Source organism: Erpetoichthys calabaricus, chromosome 5, assembly GCF_900747795.2.
Source record: "Erpetoichthys calabaricus chromosome 5, fErpCal1.3, whole genome shotgun sequence".
Lineage (NCBI taxonomy): Eukaryota > Metazoa > Chordata > Cladistia > Polypteriformes > Polypteridae > Erpetoichthys > Erpetoichthys calabaricus.
The window spans coordinates 86,414,215-86,433,946 of record NC_041398.2 but is presented as its reverse complement, the minus strand read 5'-3'; positions in this window follow the sequence as shown (position 1 = coordinate 86,433,946).

Genomic DNA, 19,732 nt, shown 5'->3' with positions numbered 1-19,732 from the left:
GCGATGCGCTGGAAAAATAGACAAAATTATGTCTCTGGAAATAATTAATGTTGATGGAGTACAAATGCCTCACCGCGTAGTAAATATCAGGGGAGATGGTGCTTGCTTATTCTCATCTATAGCTTATTTAGTGCATGAAACTCCTTCTTTAGTGGTACAGATTTGGGCTGACATTGTACGACATGTTTTAAGTAATTGGTCAAGGTTTCAGCCATTTACAATGATGCCGTCAGGAATCTCTTATACAAATGAGCTTCAGTATCTCACTGAAATGTTAAAGTCTCAAACTTATGGTACCATTTCTGAGCTAATGGCAGCGGGAGAGTTGTTCCCCTATGAGTTTCAAGTATATTATTATGGAGTCCTACACTCCAAGTTTGGACTGGCACTCGAGGGGATAAAAAAAACTTTTCGGGAGATGTTATGAATGGGCACTTTGATGTTCTCATTCCCTACACTTACATGCCTGATGTACACATGGAGCGCACACAAATTGAGGATAAATGTCGGTCGCCTTAAAAGGAGGGTGAGCCTAGTAATATAATAAGGACCTAGCTAAGAGGTTAAGACTCTAATTCTACACTGTTGTATGGAGACTGCATGGAAATCAATTGCTTTTCTTTAAACTTTAAGTGTTACACTTTTTAAAGTTTTCAGTATTGGAAAGAAAGCTACAGTAACTTTGTATAATAGTATAATAGTATTTGTTACAGTACGGCCCGCTGACACACGTATGGCAGTCGAAGTGGCCCACCAATGGTAGTGAGTTTGACACGCCTGATGTAGTATACTTTGTAAATTTTAACTATTACTAGCACCATCTACTGGCAAAAATATGTTTTACAATTAGTAAGCTATATATATACTGTATCTTCTTCTATAATACGCTACTGTGGCTGTTTGTTTGTCTGTCCAGGATTTTAAATCGCCTGTAGCTCGCAAACCGTTTCACATATTGACTTGAGGCCCCTGTTGTGGAGATCTGTCTCTATCACTAGTACAAAGGGCAATCTAGTTAGCCGTGCAGCACACTCCTATTCTGGACTGAATTGTTTCATGGGCAACCACTTGGCAGCACTCTGTCATAACATTAGCTTCACCTGTACAAACTAATGCTACTTTGTGCACATTTTCGAATTGACATTAACTGTGTTCTTGAAATTTTCTGTTGGGGAAAAAAAACCTTTGGAATCTTATTGCTTTCTATATACCTTCCATAAGAAATTGATTGTTTGCTGTTGTTATTGCTATTGAATCATCCATTGTCAAGTAAAATATGGAGTTGTTCTTAAAATATTTTCTAGCTTTTCCAAGATGATTGCATTAACAATGGCTTGGTAAACTTCCAAAAAATTTTGTCACTTCTGTAGCTTCTTTTGTCTATGTTTTTCAAAGAAGACATTCCATTTCCTGCATGAACCAGAATTTGGAAATAAACGACTCTGTTCTTCATTTTTCATGTAAGTCTTAGATATATTTTAGCCAATTTTCTTGAAAGCTATCTTTACACAATTTTGTTTTGTGTTATTGATGTTTTCTGATTTTACAGAATTGGGCATTTTTTTCTGTGTAAGTTCTTCTGTTTCTTCATTTGGTCTTCTTTTCAACAATAATTTCCCCATAACATAACAATGAATGAGTATCTTCTGGTATCACAACACAACCAAGAACTAGAATGTACCTGCAATGCAGGACACTGGGAAATTGCCATCAAATTGTGGGGATCTGGTGTCATAAGAAATTTCAGAGTCATGCATCAGGTCCATTTACTTACAAAAATGTCAATATTAGATAACTTTTGGACTTTTTTGGTGTGGGTCCATGTGATTTCCACAATTTAAAAAGTGTAATGCAATAAGAGCAGGTTGTGGTTTGGATGCAGTTTTGTTATCCAGCCATCCATCCATTTTCCAACCCGCTGAATCCGAACACAGGGTCGCGGGGTTCTGCTGGAGCCAATCCCAGCCAACACAGGGCACAAGGCAGGAACCAATCCCGGGCAGGGTGCCAACCCACCGCAGGACACACACAAACACACCCACACACCAAGCACACACTAGGGCCAATTTAGAATCGCCAATCCACCTAACCAGCATGTCTTTGGACTGTGGGAGGAAACCGGAGCGCCCGGAGGAAACCCACGCAGACACGGGGAGAACATGCAAACTCCACGCAGGGAGGGCCCGGGAAGCGAACCCGGGTCCCCAGGTCTCCCAACTGTGAGGCAGCAGCGCTACCCACTGCGCCACCATGCCGCCCCAGTTTTGTTATTGTATAGTTAATTCAGTTTGTAACACTGAAACACTAGACTACACTATTGCCAAAATTCAGGCAAAGGTCAGAAACCAAGTAGGTAGCAAAGAAACCGTGAATTCATTAAACTTTTCCAAGTGGATTTCCTAAAATGATTTAATTATTTGTATGCAAGGAGATATTTTCACATATAAAAATCTTATTGCAACATTTTTCAGATGAAGATGACCCAAGTATATCGGCAAATAAATATTGTATTTTATGAATATTTACTTGGCGGGAATAAAGAGAAATGTCATTTTCTGTGATGGAAGAAGAAAGTGAACTCCTGGTGACTTTAGTAGTTGGTGTTGCCCTCTTTTACAGAAAAACATTTATGAAAGTGTTTATTGTAACTTACACTCAGTTCCTTACAATGACTTAGGAGAAATCTTTGCCCAGTTATACATGAGATATTTGCAGGCATTTCAATAAAATTTAGATTTGGGTTTTGATTCAAAAATTGTGAAACTCTTAATTTTTGTATTAATTGTGTTGTTGGAGTGCTCACATGTTTAATATCATTATTCCTTCCAAAGGTCAATTGTGTGTTCACTGTTGAATTACCTAAATGTTAATATAAAGGTAAGACGATTATAAATTTGAGGTTTTTGATTGTGTCCTGTCTACAGGTAAACAATTTCAACAAAAGTTATTTTGCCTCTGTTAAACACCTGCGATTTATTGTAAACTGTAATATCATGCAGATATTCTGTGTATCTGTTTTGGAATATCTTGTCTGTGTTTTTGAAAATTTTCATGCTCAAGATAAATCTAAACTGCAACACATGATGAAAATAGCAAGTATGCTTACTGGAATTGATCAAACTATTTTGAATGGCCACGCAAAAAGATTGTCCTGAATCCTTAGTGATGCTGCCCTTCCTGTCCACTATTAAATTCATATTCATATTAAATTCATATTTGGAAGCTTGACAAACAATACATAATTTGATTTAAAAATAAACTGTACTTTTTTAGTGCCAAAGAATAGCTGAGCAAAAGCTACAATGAAATGACTGCATGAAAATGATGAAATGAAACTTCGAGGTATAAAAAGAGGGCACTTTTTAGTGGTTTAGTTCAGGGGTAGGCAACGTCGGTCCTGGAGTGCCACAGTATGTGCAGGTTTTTGTTCCAACCCAGTTCCTTAACGAGAACTCAATTATTGCTGATGAAGCACATATTGCTTAAGTGACATTTTAATGCTTCATTTTAGTGGTCTCGCTTGTTAAGGTTCTCCAACCTTAATTGCTTATTTCAATCTTAAACTGCTGCATTCAGTGTTTTAATTGCTCCTTATTAGCAATAAGATGTAAAACAGGGGTAGGTAATGTCGGTCCTGGTGAGCCGCAGTGGCTACAGGTTTTCATTCAACCCAATTGCTTAATTAGAAACCAATCATTGCCAATCTCAGACCTTATTTAATTTTATGGCTTGTTAGTCTGTGCAATGTAAGGCTTTTATACCGTAGATTTTTTTCCTTTCCAAGGATATCATCCAAATGATTTGAAGCCTAAAACAGATCATTTTCAGTCTGTCACATTTTTCTATTAAGTGTTTTATTAAATCAAACCGTGCATGATGAACACACACAGATGTAATTGGAAAAAAGCTAGCTGGAGAACTGCTGGCTGCTTTGTCTTTTACATCTTATTGCTAATAAGGAGCCATTAAAACACTGAATGCAGCAGTTTAAGATTGAAATAAGCAATTAAGGTTGGAGAACCTTAACAAGCGAGACCACTAAAATGAAGCATTAAAATGTCACTTAAGCAATATGTGCTTCATCAGCAATAATTGAGTTCTCGTTAAGGAACTGGGATGGAACGAAAACCTGCACATACTGTGGCACTCCAGGACCGACGTTGCCTACCCCTGGTTTAGTTTATAGTTTTGCTTACTGCAATATGTTTTTGTTATTTATTTCTAATACACAATACAAAACAGATTTTTGGATACTTTGTGGAATTGCTATACCTTCTCTTTAGATGCAGAAAACTGACATAATGCTCTCACCACCCTGCTTTACAGATGATGTGAGTTTTTTTGTTGGTGTGCATGAGATATTTGAGGAATTGTACCAAAATAACTCCAACTTTGACCAATTTATCTTTGTCCCTAAAATGCTTGCTGTACACATGGGTTTAGAGAGTGAATGAGTCAATGGCTCTCTTTTTCCCTGTTTGACCTAATTGTATGCATTCTTTTACTGTCTGTTAAGTAAAGCACCTTGTCCTTTAGATATTGTGATTTTAAAATAATATGTCCTTATTTGTTTCTTTCAGAGGAAATCAAATAGAGAAAATGTCTCATGAAAACCAAGAATCTTCTCCACCAAAAAAGATAAAAAGACAAAGTGAAACTGAGCTGAAAATGTTTAACTATTTCTCTATAAGAATCAGTGATGGATTCATACGTACTGTTGGCAATGTTACTGCACCTTTGGTAGCTGCACATGCATCGTTACAGATTATAAGGGAGCTGAGAGGTACAGTATCATGTATTTATTTTATTATATCCTTTTGGATTAAATATTTAGGGCTTCCTGTTGTATAGCGGGTCTGCGGCTCTGAAAAAGGTGCCTGATGTTTAAATAAATAATTAATTGGCTGGCTTGATCTCCGTGGGTGTGCGTGTTCACATAACTGTGGGAGGTTGGTGAGGTAATTGGGGTGAGACGCACCCATACATTTGGGGTGCGGTTTGTCTCATTTGCTTCATCGGCTTTCTGCAGTGCGTGACTGAGGTGCTACACAAATGGAAGCATATAAGGGAGAACCTGCACAAGGGAGGGAAAAAACAGAACAGAAAAAAGAACAGAATGAGAGCTGTGAGAGCAGCATCTGGAGGAGAGGCAGGATGAGCCAGCCAGCCATTCTGGGGAAAGGCAGCATGGTCGTAGGCCTCACGACAAAGCGAAGGATTGTTGCTCTAGGGACAGATCATCCCCACTAATTGTCCAGAGGACTGGATTCGATCGTGACATATTCCTCCCCAGGGATCCGAGGCACACCAGAGCGGGGAAGCAGGATGACAAGAGGACAACCGACCCCAATCGGTCTGGCTGACACTGCTTGAGTTAGGTAAAATGGAGTCAGGTTGGTGAGGAGTTCCTCAATATTGTGTGCATTTGACTGACACATCATTTCCCAATGTGTCAAATGACAAGCAATCATTCAAAGCCATTTCAACCTCCAGTCTCGACTTCCTCACTATTCTGGTGGTAACAGGTTGCTGTCTAATAACAGGCTTGTAGTTGGAAATAAGATGAAAGAAGGTTGTGGTCAGATATGCCTAAAGGAGCAAGTGGATTACACTTAAAGGCATCTTTAACATTTGAGTGCAGCAGGTCCAAGACATAGGAGAGGCAGAGGTGACTTGGAGGTGTAAAGAAGAAAATATAAGGATTATGACCTATAATACTGCGAGTATGACATGAACATTTTTACAGTGTACAGGAGACAAGATGGAAAGGTGAATGGGTGAGAATGCTTAGTGGGAAGAGTGGAAGATGCATGCTTTTCTGGTGGAGGAGAGCTGATAGCAATTCTGAAGTTGGTGTATGTATGGCAAAAAATGGGCAGAAAAAGTGGTGGAGGTGAAGATGATGAATATGTGCATTATAGTAGTTGAGATTATTGTTAGTAAATGACTGATTAATATATATATATATTATGTCAAATTGGTTGGTAGAAGCAATGAGGAGAAATATGAGTTATTGGCAGTTACATTTAGAGTTCCTTGGAGACTTAAATCGGAATTTTGGAACCAGTGGTAATAGTTATAAAGGAGCCCACAGGTTCTGGTGTTTGGTAATGTAATGGAAATTTATTTAGGGAGAAGGACACCAAGTTGGTGATACAGTATATGAATCTGGTGAAGTAAGCAGCATGGTAGGCTGTTTGTTTAGTGAGTAAAGTTGATTGGGAGATGGTGAAAAATATTAATGTGATCCCTTGCAAAGTGCATCAGTATCTCTTGGTTGTAGGAGATCTTTTACTCAGAGGTATGAATAAAAGTAAGAGGAAGTCTGAGGATTAACTTTGATAGTAAGAGCAAATTAAGTTTCAAAAAATCAGTTGCACATTGCAAGTGGGAAACAATGAATGACTGCCAAGACACAAGAAAACATTTGTGGAAAGCTGATGTAGAGATGACAACTGCGGAAAATAGGAGACGCTCTAAATAGTTGAAAGAAATTAAGGGAGAAGGTAACAGAGCATCTACAGTCTTTGAGGTTTTTTTTTTACATTTTTTATTGATTTTATTGAAATCACACAACATTCCATACAAATACATCAATTTTATAAGAATAGGATTGAAAACAAATCAACCCCCACCCCTGAGAAAGAGAGCATGGGCAGCAGAATAAAACTTAAACCTTGTAAAAATAAGCAAATAGATAAATTAATAAGTGAATATAGATAAATGGAGAAGAAAAAGAGAATAGGGAGAGAATCTGCTTCCTCACTGCTTTAAAAGTTTATTCTAAAATGTTATAGATTAAATCCTGCCAGGTTTGGAAGAATTTCTGCACAGATCCTCTAAGTGAGAATTGTCATCCATCCATCCATCCATTTTCCAACCCGTTGAATCCGAACACAGGGTCATGGGGGTCTGCTGGAGCCAATCCCAGCCAACACAGGGCATGAGGCAGGAACCAATCCCAGGCAGGGCGCCAACCCACCGCAGGACACACACACACCCACACTCTAGGGCCAATTTAGAATCGCCAATCCACCTAACCTGCATGTCTTTGGATTGTGGGAGGAAACCGGAGCACCCGGAGGAAACCCACGCAGACACGGGGAGAACATGCAAACTCCACGCAGGGAGGACCCGGGAAGTGAACCCAGGTCTCCTAACTGCGAGGCAGCAGCGCTACCCACTGCGCCACCGTGCCGCCCAAGTGAGAATTTTATTTTTTCCAATTTCAAATAATATATAACATCAGTTAGTTACCCACTGACTTAAAAGGGGAGAGTTAGGATTCTTCCAGTTGAGCAAGATAAGTCTACGTGCCAATAGTGTAGTAAAGGCAATTACAGTTTGTTTGTTATTCTCCACTTTAAGCCCATCTGGAAGGACACCAAACACAACTGTTAGTGGATTAGGAGGAATTGTGACACCAAGGCTGTTTGAAAGGCATTTAAAAATCTCAGTGCACAGGACCTTTTGCACAGGATTTTTAATCAGTTATTATTGTGCAATTATAGTGTAACCTATTAATTAAGACATCTAACATAAGTTGCTTTTAAAAAATATATACAGCACATTTCCCTTGTTCAAAGTGCTTAATGTCGTGAATGTAAAACAAACAAATGGATTTTTGTGCATATTTTCAGCCTTGCTCATCATCATTTTTATAAATAAATAATGCTTAAATGTGATGATGGCACTAATAAGCAATAGGAATTAAAAAAAAACATTATGTAGGCATTGCCTCTCCGCAATTCAGAACAAAGTGTAAAGCTGTACAAAAGTGAGAAGTGCAAAAATTAACTGCAACTGAAAAGTTTAACTTAAAATGTTCTAATGCTCTGTGGTTGCATAGAACTGGGGTGGGCAATGTCGGTCCTGGAGAGCCGCAGCGGCTACAGGTTTTCATTCCAACCCAATTGCTTAATTAGAAAACAATCCTTGCCAGTCTGCAATGTTAGGTTTTTCTATCGTAGATTTTTTTCCTTTCCAAGGATATCCTCCAAATGATTTGAATCCTAAACCTTCAGCCTGTTAACATTTTTCTATTAAGTGTTTTATTAAATCAAACAGTGCATATTCAATTATGTATCATTGATGATATGCCCAAATTATAAGAAAGCAGACAATGTAAGTGTTGGTTACAAACCAATGCAATATACTAATGCCAGATGTGCTGCTTCAGGTGGCGCAATATCTTATAGTTACATTTGATTCTTCTTCTTAGCTAGTTTATCATCTGCACAGGTCCAAGCAGTCTGCCTGCCTGTCTCAATATGGCTGCTGAGACAGAGTTGTCTTTTCTTGATGGAGGAATGACAAGAGAGATGGGTGATCTTCTCTTCATGGCAAGACAGAACTAAAGAGATGGAGTGACCAACTTATACCAATCCTATTAAACATCTTGTACAGTCTTCTCTGCCCCTGGACAGCTACTATAAGCAACGAGACTTACTAGCTCAGCATAAGCAGACCAAATGGTTGTCTCCAGACCTGAGCTATACCTGTGCCAATCACCAAAGCGGGTGCCTGCTTACCACACTACTTTCCTTTGATGGATTTTTTTTTTAAATACACATGAAATGAGTCAGAGAGTAGCCATTGTAATACTGAAGTCTAATAAAGCCCAAAAACCTAATTATTTGGTCTTGTTTCAAGCTGAACTGCTGACACCAAGTTATGTTAATAAGTCTGTTATCAATAAAAATATTTTTTTAAATTTTAGGCTTTTTGATTTTGTTATATTAATGACAGTAGTGTCTTGTTTTTCTTCTTGTTGGAGTTATTTAATTAAGTTGTTTTCATATTCTGTATATCAAATTACTTAATAAATATTCAAATACAAAAAACATTCATATGTGATTTATTTGGACAAAATCAGTCAAACAATTAATAATATAGTTTATGGATTAATTGTTTTTAAAATAGTTGTTTGTGGCAGCCCTAGGGCAGATGCTTTCTCAGGCTGAGATGATGTAGATAGAGCAGGGAGCTAGTGCTGACACTTTATTATAAAAGAAGGAGTGACATTTTGCCATTGGTTTCTTGTGTGCAAGACCCATCCTTTCAGTTGATTGTGATTGTTGTGCAGTTTTTTTTTTTTTTTGCATCAGGAGGAGCACTGACTTATTGCCTCCTGTCTCTCCAACTAAAGTGCCTTATCGTGTGCTGCACTGCATGGTTTGCAAGAGTGTCAATTGACTGTGATTGATACCTTTCATATAAGTTGGAAAACTGTAGATCTTGCATAGCAAGAGGTCCACTCGCTGAGTTCTACAGAGAAATTGTTCTTTAGTTTTCTAAAAAGGATCTCTTAGTTGAGTGATAATTTGTGTATAATGATGTTAAGTGTTAGGTAATGTAGGCTGCAGATGGAGGAATGTTAGCGGGGGGGCGGTGGTATGGACAGGAAAAGGGAGAAGGAGGGGCAAGGGCGAGGGAAGTGCTTGTGGCAGGAAGACGCTGTTTTTTTGGTAAAATAAAAGATAAAAGTGATCGAGTTCTCACAGCAGAGTCAAACTCACTTGTAAAACACGCCATTAGTCAGTACTAGCATGATGTTAAGTTATAATCAAAGGGGCTGCAGTGTACGAGTGCAGCTACAACTGAGGTCTCATGTGTCATATGGCAATTATTGGATAGACTTCACCTATTAGTTAATGGTGACTATTCAATTTTGGGCATAGAGAAGACAGCAAAATCTTCAAAGTCATTGACCATATTTTGTATTTATAGTTCTTATTTCAGAGAACAAAACACATAATTATTTTCAAAATACTTCTTTTTTTAAGATATTGTTTATAGTGTTGACTAGAATAAGAAGGAATACAGTCCACCCGTTCGGTCAGTTAAGCAGGTAGGTGGGCAGCTGAATGTAGCTGGTGCAACAAGGTATGGGCATGAATTGCTGCAAATGAGATAAAACATTTAGAAAGCAAATGGAAAGCGCTTTTAATATCATAGGGTACAAGTATTATTCTGGCACAAGGTTGCATCTGATAGAGAATAGTTATGATCTAACTGCATAGAACTGAATTACATTTCATTTAATTCATTAAATAAATGAGTTGCTTGTTATTAATTGACTCTTAAGTGGTATTGAGTGACATTATAGAGTGTTGGTTCAGTCTAGTTTTCTTACCTTACGAATGCTTCTGTAGTCAGGTCTTTAGGCACCTTTTATATTTTGACTAGCCGTCCCCTGCCGCTTCACCCGTGTATTAGTGAAACAGGACAGCCTGCCCAGCTCTCTAATCCTGACATCACGCATCCCCATCCCCTCAGCATAATGCGTCTGTCTCGGAATAGCGCGAACATATTGCTCCTGCAAGCAAACTATGATTCTTAGAGCAACGAGAGAAGTCACAAAATAAACTGGAATGTTCAAGCAAATTATAGAAAAAAGATCTAAATTCATTAAGTAGTTCTCTCGTTTGCTAACTAAGCGGAGTTAAGGTTATGCCCAAGGCAGATGTGTGAGTGAGAAGGGCCCTGACCCCTCCCCACGGCCCGATAAGTCTCGCTCAGATTCGTGCTAATAAATCGGCACCACAAATGAACTATGATACTTAGCGCGATGAGAAAGTCACAAAATCAACAGAATATTCAAGCAAATTATGGAAAAAAATGATTTAAATCCGTTAAGTAGTTCTCTCGTGAAAAGCGGACAGACATAAAAACGGGTCTAAAAAACTATAAGAAATTTTGCGCTTGGACCAAGAAATTTTTAAAACCGTTTCTTAGTCAGCACCTATTGGCCAAGGGTAACCTACATTCCAAATTTCAAGTCCTCATGGTTCGGGAGATTTCGTGATGAGTGAGTAAGTGGTATTTGGCTTTTATATATATATAGATTTACTGTGGTGAAAAGTTGATTTGGGAAGAAGATTTATGCAATGGGATATTTTAACCAAATGCAATGCCTGGTGTTATTGAGTGGCTTTTCATTTAATTATTGCAAAATGCTAAAATGTGTAGAAGCCCATTCCTATTAAATAAAAAAATGCACATGGCCCATTTTAAATGTATTTGTTAGCTTGAGTTTAAAAACAGAATATTTTCTTTAAAAACAGCGCAATAGAGAATAGCATTATTGTCTTAACTAGACAAAGAGCCCATTTTGACAACGTAAGATGAAACGGGCTCGAGTGGAATAGTAATAAGTATAAGCACCACAAACCTGATATAGGTGTATTGAATGAATGCATAATTAGGCCTCGAGCTGTAGTCGAAATCGCCTTTCAGGCCTCTAGAGCTTTAATAAATACGCCGCCTGCCGCGATGTTGGGGTTGGATGTCGGTCGAAGTCACCTTTCTCTTTGAATTTTCGTGGCCGTAAATCCGCCGCCTGCCGCAATGTCGGTCTTGTAATGTTTTTCGGGCAGCTGCACAGAAGGTGACTGCGCATTCGGCTTCGGATGGACGTGAGTGAGTGAGTGAGTGAGTGAGTGAGTGAGTGAGGAGGCTGGCGAATTATGTATTAAGATTTGCTGGGACACTTCTTATTTGAAGATAGATACCTTATGAGTAAAACTTGTATGTTCTGTTCATGTTAACTAGGATTTATTTCCTTCAGTCCAAGGACATGCTGTTAGATGAATTGGAGCTTTTATGAGTTAGTGAGGTTGTATGTATGTATGTGAGAGTATTTCTGCCCTAACCAGTACGGGCTAAACAGGGTGGATTCATACAAGCTACTGAAAACATTTAAAACAATTAGTTTGGAAATGAGGAGCAAGGCAGCTAATGAGATCACCTAGAGTGTTGTTAAAAAGGGAAATATCTATCTAATATACATATGATTAATTATATGATTAAACACTCAATGTTAATTTAGAAGAAGGTGCTAAATCACTGTGTGGTAACAGCTTTTTTTTTTTTCAAGACTTAAAAATAGCATGTAATACTGCTTGCAAGTTCTAAATTTGCAGTGTATTTTTTACCTTTTTATCTACATTTATAGGTGCTCAGTTGGAAGAAACATTTATAAATGTACTGAGGCTGTTTTCGGTATGTACAAGACAAATTCGCCCAGGGAGCATTATCATTGATGCTGAATTTTTACAACAGCCCTATGCATTAAATATAGCTGATGTTATACAGAAGCTGAAGTCTGAAATGAAAACAATAATGCCAGCTGGAAATTGTGTAATTGAAGAAATAAAAGAAAAATATCATCCTTATCCAGAGCCTAAAGTTCAAGGTATGCCTATGATGCATCTTATTCATGCTGCTTTAACATTTTTCTAAAACTAAGACATGCAAGAGTTTGAAAGATCCAGTATATAAACCAATGTTCTTTTTTCTGTTACTTTCATAAATTATAGGATTCTTTTTATAGGTTATGTTTACATTTATGGAGCATGAGAGGTGGATTAAAGTCGAAAGAATGTCACATTATAAAGTGGATAAATTCTTCGAAACCCATTTTCACATTTTGATCTGAATGCAGTTTTGTGATAGTTTTTTTCCTTATTTATGAAAAGTATGAAAATATTTTTTAAATAAGCATTGTTAATAGTAATATGTGTTTTTATACAGATGAAAAATGTTTTGGATATCTTGTATAATTTTAAGTTGCAGTACTGTTCCCCTTTAATAATACAAGTATTCCTCTTTACATTTGTCTTTAATTATGTACTGTACTCTCAAGCACTTAGATGTTTAGAACAAAAAAGCAGGTGTACAAATGAAAATTGTAAAAACATGTATCAGCTTCATATTTTATTTATCATGGACTCTCTATTTATTGTAGCAATGGACCTTGCATTTTATACCTTGCACATGTTGAAAAAGGAACTTGGCAGAATGAAACATTCAAGGATAGCCGAGGTGATGGATTTTCATAATGCAGAGGAAATGATATCACGGATTATAAAAGAATCGCACTCCTCTACAAAAGTGTGCCTTTTGTCACAAAATGGTAATATTTTTGATGTTCTCCATCTTAGTTGTGCTCAGTTGTAATGTGTTTTGATTTCATTTTTTAAAGTACATTCTGAACTACTAGTGCAATGCTGTTGGAAAACTGAGCTTTTACAGTAAACTAAATAGGACTCATAATATTTAATTTGTGTGTTTTATTTGGTACGTTTTTTTTTGGGGGGGAATTTCTGGCCTCAGAGCTCATGTGGGAAATGTTCTATAACTGAAAAGGCAGGTGGGTACAAATGACCTCATTTTTATGAGGTAGTTCCCCAAGACTGACAAATTTTGGAAGTAGATAAAATTCTGGTGTGTTTGCAAAATAGACATAGACAGGAATTCTGGGAAAATAAGTATAAATTACTACAGTGTTCTTGGTTATTAGAATTTATATGTTTAAGCTTAGATAAAGTGACCAGTGTGCGTGTGCTTGTAAGAATATGTAAATGGAAGCTTGGGACTTTTAGATGAACATGTTTTGTGTCTATCCAAAAGTAACTTAATCAACAATCAACCAGACATTGAGAACTTACTGGTTCCAAGCAACTATAAGCCAGTGTGCTTAATGTGCATCACAAGAAAATTAATGGAAGGAATTATTAAGGATAAGATTGAGCAGCACATGGCAAGTACACGAGTTTTTTCTGAACAGTCAGCTTGGGTTCAGAAGAGGGAGGTCATGTTTTACTAACATGCTGGAATTCGGTGAGGAAGCAACAAAGTGGAGCATATGACATTATTTATCTTAACATTCAGAAAGCATTTGATAAGGAGGAACATGAGAGTTTGGGCACCAAATTAAAAGAAGTAGGAGTACAGGGTGATGTTTTTAGATGGGTACAGAATTGGCTCAGACACAGGGAGCAGAGGGTTATGGTGTTCTATGGGGTCAGTGCTAGGGCTGTGGTTATTTTTAATATATATAAATGTTGGTGCTTTAACATACTGTATTATAAAACAGTCACCGATTACTTCTAAAAACTGTTGTTCTTGTGCTTCGCTATTTGCAAGGTTATCCCAATTAATATTCGGGTAGTTAATGTCTCCCATGATTATAATATCCCCCTGTAAATTTGCCTTTTTAATATTACTAAAAAGATGTGTGTTGAAATTATTGTCTGCATTATACAGTCTATAACACACTCCAAAAATAAGACCTTTATCCCTAATGCCTTCCTGTCAAAGCCCCATGTCCTCACTAAGATGGGGCTCATCATCCAATTGAAGAGTTCTTGCATTTAAATTCTGTTTAACATAAACAACAACCCCACCTCCTTTTCTGTTCTGTCTATCCTTCCTAATAAACATGTATCCCTCTATGTTATACTCAGCCCCATCCCCCTGTACATACAACTCCAACTCACTTGTTTTATTTCTGATACTTCAGGTATTAAGGAAAGCTATTTTTAATGTGTTACTCCATTTACTTTTACATTTAAATGATGGGTTAGAATTTACATGCATTTTTTTTTAATTTTATTGATTTTATTGTAATCATTCCATACAAATAGATTGAAAACAAATCAACCCCCACCGCTATGCATTTTTATTTTTACACTATTGTTTTATTCTACATGTACAGCTCTAAACCTGGCCTGTCATGAACTCCCTAATCCTTGACTAACCTACTCATATGCCTCCCCAGCACATTGGTGCCTCTCCAATTCAGATGTAACCCGTTATGGTGGAACAGGTCCCATCTGTTCCAAAAGTAGTCTCAATGCCCCATAAAGCTATACCCTTCTGTCCTGCTCCAAGATCTGAGACACATCTTATGCTTTCTAATCTCCTCAGTCTTACCTGGACTGGTTTGTGGCACAGAAAGAACTTAAGAGGAGACTTATCAGTTCTCCTCCTCAACCTGGAACCTAACTCTTTAAATTTGGATCGCGGAACTGACAGACTACCCTTATGTATGTCATTTGTTCCAACTTAGACAATGACAAGTGGATCCACCCGTGCTCTGGCCAAGAGCCTATCGACCCTTCCAGGGAGGTCTCACACCTGTCACCTGGAAGGCAACACACCATGCGAGACTCTCTCTGTCTCTGGAGCAAACCTGCACTTCAATCTCCCTAATTATTGTGTCCCCAACTATCACTACCTCTCTCTTTCTGGGAAATGGTTTTGAGGTGGCCCATTGGGGCTCCTCATCCCTGCCTACCACCTCAGAATTTTCAGAGACACTATCCAGCTCTGCAAGGACCTGAAAGCAGTTTGACATTTTCAATTCTGGTGTTTATGCCTCTAGACACTGTGCACTCATTACCTTATGCCTTGTGACTGTGACCCACCAATCTCTACCTGTCTGGTCTGGACTCCCACGCTACCTTAGGGGTGCACATGCACTTTAACTCTCTAAAGGACACCTGGGTTAGGTCCACCAATTCTCTACTACAACGCAGGCCAGCCAACTCCACCTCCAGTTCAATTATCCTGAGCTCAAAGTGCTGGATTAGCTGTCATCTCCTGCAGATGTAACAATCATAGAAGACTGGCTCCTCCAAGCTGTCATCTAAAAAGTCCAACATCCAATCGGACTTGCATTTCACTGGCCTCTTTGTTAAAATTTGATTTAGATCACTAAAACTGCCTTAATCTTTTTTAATTAAAATTAAATTATTTAGTTTCCACCCACAGTCCAAAGACATGCAGGTTAGGTGCATTGGCGATTCTAAATTGTCCCTAGTGTGTGCTTGGTGTGTGTGTGTGCCCTGCGGTGGGCTAGCGCCCTGCCCAGGGTTTGTTTCCTGCCTTGCGCCCTGTGTTGGCTGGGATTGGCTCCAGCAGACCTCCGTGACCCTGTAATTAGGATATAGCGGGTTGGATAATGAATGGATGGATTAAATTATTTAACTTAAAAAAAATGAAGACAAACAAATTAGATTACAGAGCTGCTACAGCTATTTTGCAACTTCTGGCCCCCTAAGCTCCTGTAATCTTCTCAACTCTCGACTGCGTGCTGTTTGTTCTTCTGTGAGGTTACTTTACTTTTCTCTGTCTATTCTCCCAACTTAGCACTTCTCTTATTCCTTACGTAAAAGCTCTCCACTGGCACTGTGTGTACGTCTTCGTATTAATGAACCATTTCGCTGTCACCCTCTTTAACTTCTATACTTTCTGACCGCTAAGAACTGTTCATCCATCCATTCATCCATTATCCATCCATCCATTATCCAACCCGCTATATCCTAACTACAGGGTCCCGGGGGTCTGCTGGAGCCAATCCCAGCCAACACAGGGTGCAAGGCAGGAAACAAACCCCGGGCAGGGCGCCAGCCCACCGCCGGGCACACACCCACACACACGCACACACACCCACACACTAGGGACAATTTGGAATCACCAATGCACCTAACCTGCATATCTTTGGACTGTGGGAGGAAACCAGAGCACCCGGAGGAAACCCACACAGACACGGGGAGAACATGCAAACTCCACTCAGGGATGACCCGAGATGCGAACCCGGGTCTCCTAACTGCGAGGCAGCAGCGCTACCCACTGCGCCACCGTGTCGCCCAAGAACTGTTCAACCTAAATAAAAAAAAAAACTTGCTTAGTGAGTATCTGCTGTTAGTTAATTTCCTGCTGTCTTATATGCTATTGCTAATGCTGCTTTCTGCCCTGCCTTGTTATCTCTAGTTCAAATACAAATAACGAGTACACGCAACATGTAAATTCTCCAAGCACTCCCCCAAACACCTAACTGTTTTGCTTCTGTGCAGGCAAGAAAAAAAAGAAAAAGCACTTCTAAAGGGAAAGAATCTTTAAAAGTTACTGTAAGGTTCCTTAACGATACCCAAAACCCAGGGTTACTGGAGCAAAATGTATTTTTTAATTAATTCTCACACAGCAACTCCCAGCTTGTCAGCACGTTCGTACGTCTCCATCTCAAATGCATTGCATTTTTCATTCCAAGAGATGGTACATTATAAACATTTGTAGTAATAAAATCCATTGCATTTGTTATTCTAACAAATAGCACATCACAAACATTTGTAGTAATAAAATGCACTGCAGTTTTTATTCCAACAGATGGAAAATCACAAACATTTGTAGTAATAAAATGCATAGAATTTTTCATTCTAACAGATGGCACATCACAAACATTTGAAACACTCTCACAAATCCCATACTAAACATCATTTAATAGGGATATGGCCCCAGATGGTCACATAGATAGTGTGGAACGTGCCCCGGACACAGACAGGCTGACATGGTTAAAAGTACCACCAGACGTTTATTTACAGTCACTATTTACAACACTGTGCACAAAAAAACCCTTAAACTCCCCGAAAGTCCAGGCCAACACCACACTATGCCTCTTTCCCTTCAGGCTGCCTCCTCACCTTCTTGCCTCCTCCAAGACCTCTTCTCTCGACTTCCCGACTCCAGCCCCCGAATGGAGGTAGGCGGCCCCTTTTATACATACCCGGATGTGCTCCAGGTGTCTTCCGATGAGGTCCCACCGGCACTCCCCAGTGTGGCAGAAGTACCGGCTCCGCACCTGGAAGCACTCCAGGTGAACTTGCTCCTCTTCCTCCCAGCACTTCCGGGTGTGGCGGAAGTGCTGAGGTCCAGAGCTCCGTAGGCTTCGGGGCACCCCCTGGCGGTGACCACGAGCCCCTTCAGGGCTGAGCTCCAAAGCTCTGTATCCGTGGTCCCCAAAGCAACCAGAGCGGTCGCCCCTCATGGTAAGCCCTCCTCCAGTCCTCTTGGGTGTCCTGGCTGGGTACCACCCCCAGCCGCGTGCCACAGTACCCCACCACAAGCTGAGACCCCTAATGGCCAGTGGCCTGTCCCGCGAGGGCAGGTCTTCCATGGCAGGAAGCCGACACACTCCACTCCAGGGCCCAGTCCTGCAAGATATAAATCAGAAGAAGGGGCGGAGACGTTGCCCTGACGCTACCACTCGGCGTCCCCTCATTTCATATGTAGGCAACGCTCCCCCTCTGACCGGCACCCCGGCGTTTGCCACCTAGGCACCCCTTCCGAGACCTCCGTGCCCCCTGTGTTGGGACAGCCGACGGGACCGCACACGCCCCCGTCACCCCAACCGCGTGCCACAATAGACAGACACATACAGACACTTGTCCATTTATTAAAGTGGTGAATTAAAATTTGTTGTCAACACTGTTTGTTTTGCACACGTGATAAAAGATTTGCCTGGATACAGTCCTGTTGCAGAGAAAATTAAATATTGGCACATGTTTTACTGTATATTTGGAAAACCAAACAGCTTTTAACAACAAGTTAAGTACATGATGAGGCTAATCATCCTTAGGAATTAAACACAAAGCCATTTGGCGTTAAAGTGAAAAGGAAAAGCATGGACTTAACATTGTAAGCATTGAAACTATTTATATAGTGGCACAACTTTTTATACTGCATACTGAACTTAAGAAAACATATGTAGTAATAAAATGCATAGAATTTTCCATTCTAACAGATGGCACATCACAAATATTGTTAGTGATGAAATGCATGCAGATATTTTCCAACCACCTGTAAAAGTATAAAAGCTAAAGTTCCCACTTTCCAGAAATGGACATACAAAGTAAATTGTTGAATCTGAGTTATGAAGGGAGACCCAAAAATACTGACACAGACAATAGCACAGGAGTAGAGTGAAGTTATCAACTATGTTGTGTGGCAGGCAGCTGGGGATAATGCCCAGCTGGGATGCCTGGAAGGTGGAAGGACCAGGAGAGGGACAATACCTTCCCTGGGCCAGGAAAGGGCAGCTGCCCTGATCTGCATCGGGGCCACTGGATCAGAATTAGAAGCTCAACCCTGTTGGGGCCTGTGGTCACCACCAGGGGGTGCCCAGATGATTACAGAGCCTCAGACTGCAGCACTTCTGCCACACCTGGAAGTGTTGCCAGAACAGGAACCATGTATACCCGGAGCGCGAGGAGAGGTGGCAGAAGTAAAAGAAAAAAGGACTGAGTATTGTGAGTTAGTTGTGGCTGTTTGGAATTACTGTGTATTGTTTGCTTTAAAGGAAGAATAGAAAATTAAACGTATGTGATTAATGGACATCTGAGGTCTGTCTGTCTGTGTTCAAGGGCTGAAACTCCACAGCTGCTAGGTATTGTATGCCTACAGTCTTGTTAATCCGTCTGATGAGTGGAATTGCACTGAGTTGATCGAGATGCTTATTTCTGACATACATACCACAATCGTGCATGTGATTTTGGAAATTTGTTTTTTTTTTTTACAAGATTAAAAAATACACTGCATATCATTGTTAAAAATGCCTCTTCTTTATTTATTAAATTATAAACATACAGCACATAACAAATGTTTCCAATCAAAATAGGAACAGTCAGGCTATTTATTGAAATGGGAGCTACCACTTCAATACACACAGACACAGCAGACAAGCAGGGATGGGGCCAGGTCAGTGGCCAGATTATAATGTTCCCTGCACCACCCATTGGCCGCAACGGACGAGCAACCCTCCAATAGACGTGTCAATTGCGTTTTGGCATGCTGTCAGGAAGGGTCTCAAAAGAGTTAAAAAATCTCACATTCCCCCTTAGCTTTGTTCACACTGGTGTGAATCTGTCCTTCATCTATGTAATCATAAATCACCCGATACAAGAAGCCATCCTTAATTAAAAAGTGTGGTGTTTTAAAGTCCAGGCCCTCCCTCTCCATATAGTAAGAAACATCTGTAATATGTGCTTGTTTAAATGCAAAGTCTAAGCTGCGGTCGGCTTGCTGCAGACATGCAAACTCTATCAGATTGTCTGTCTCTGTTACCCCTGCATCCCCCTCTTCCCCTGCCATCACTTCATCTGGGCCCATA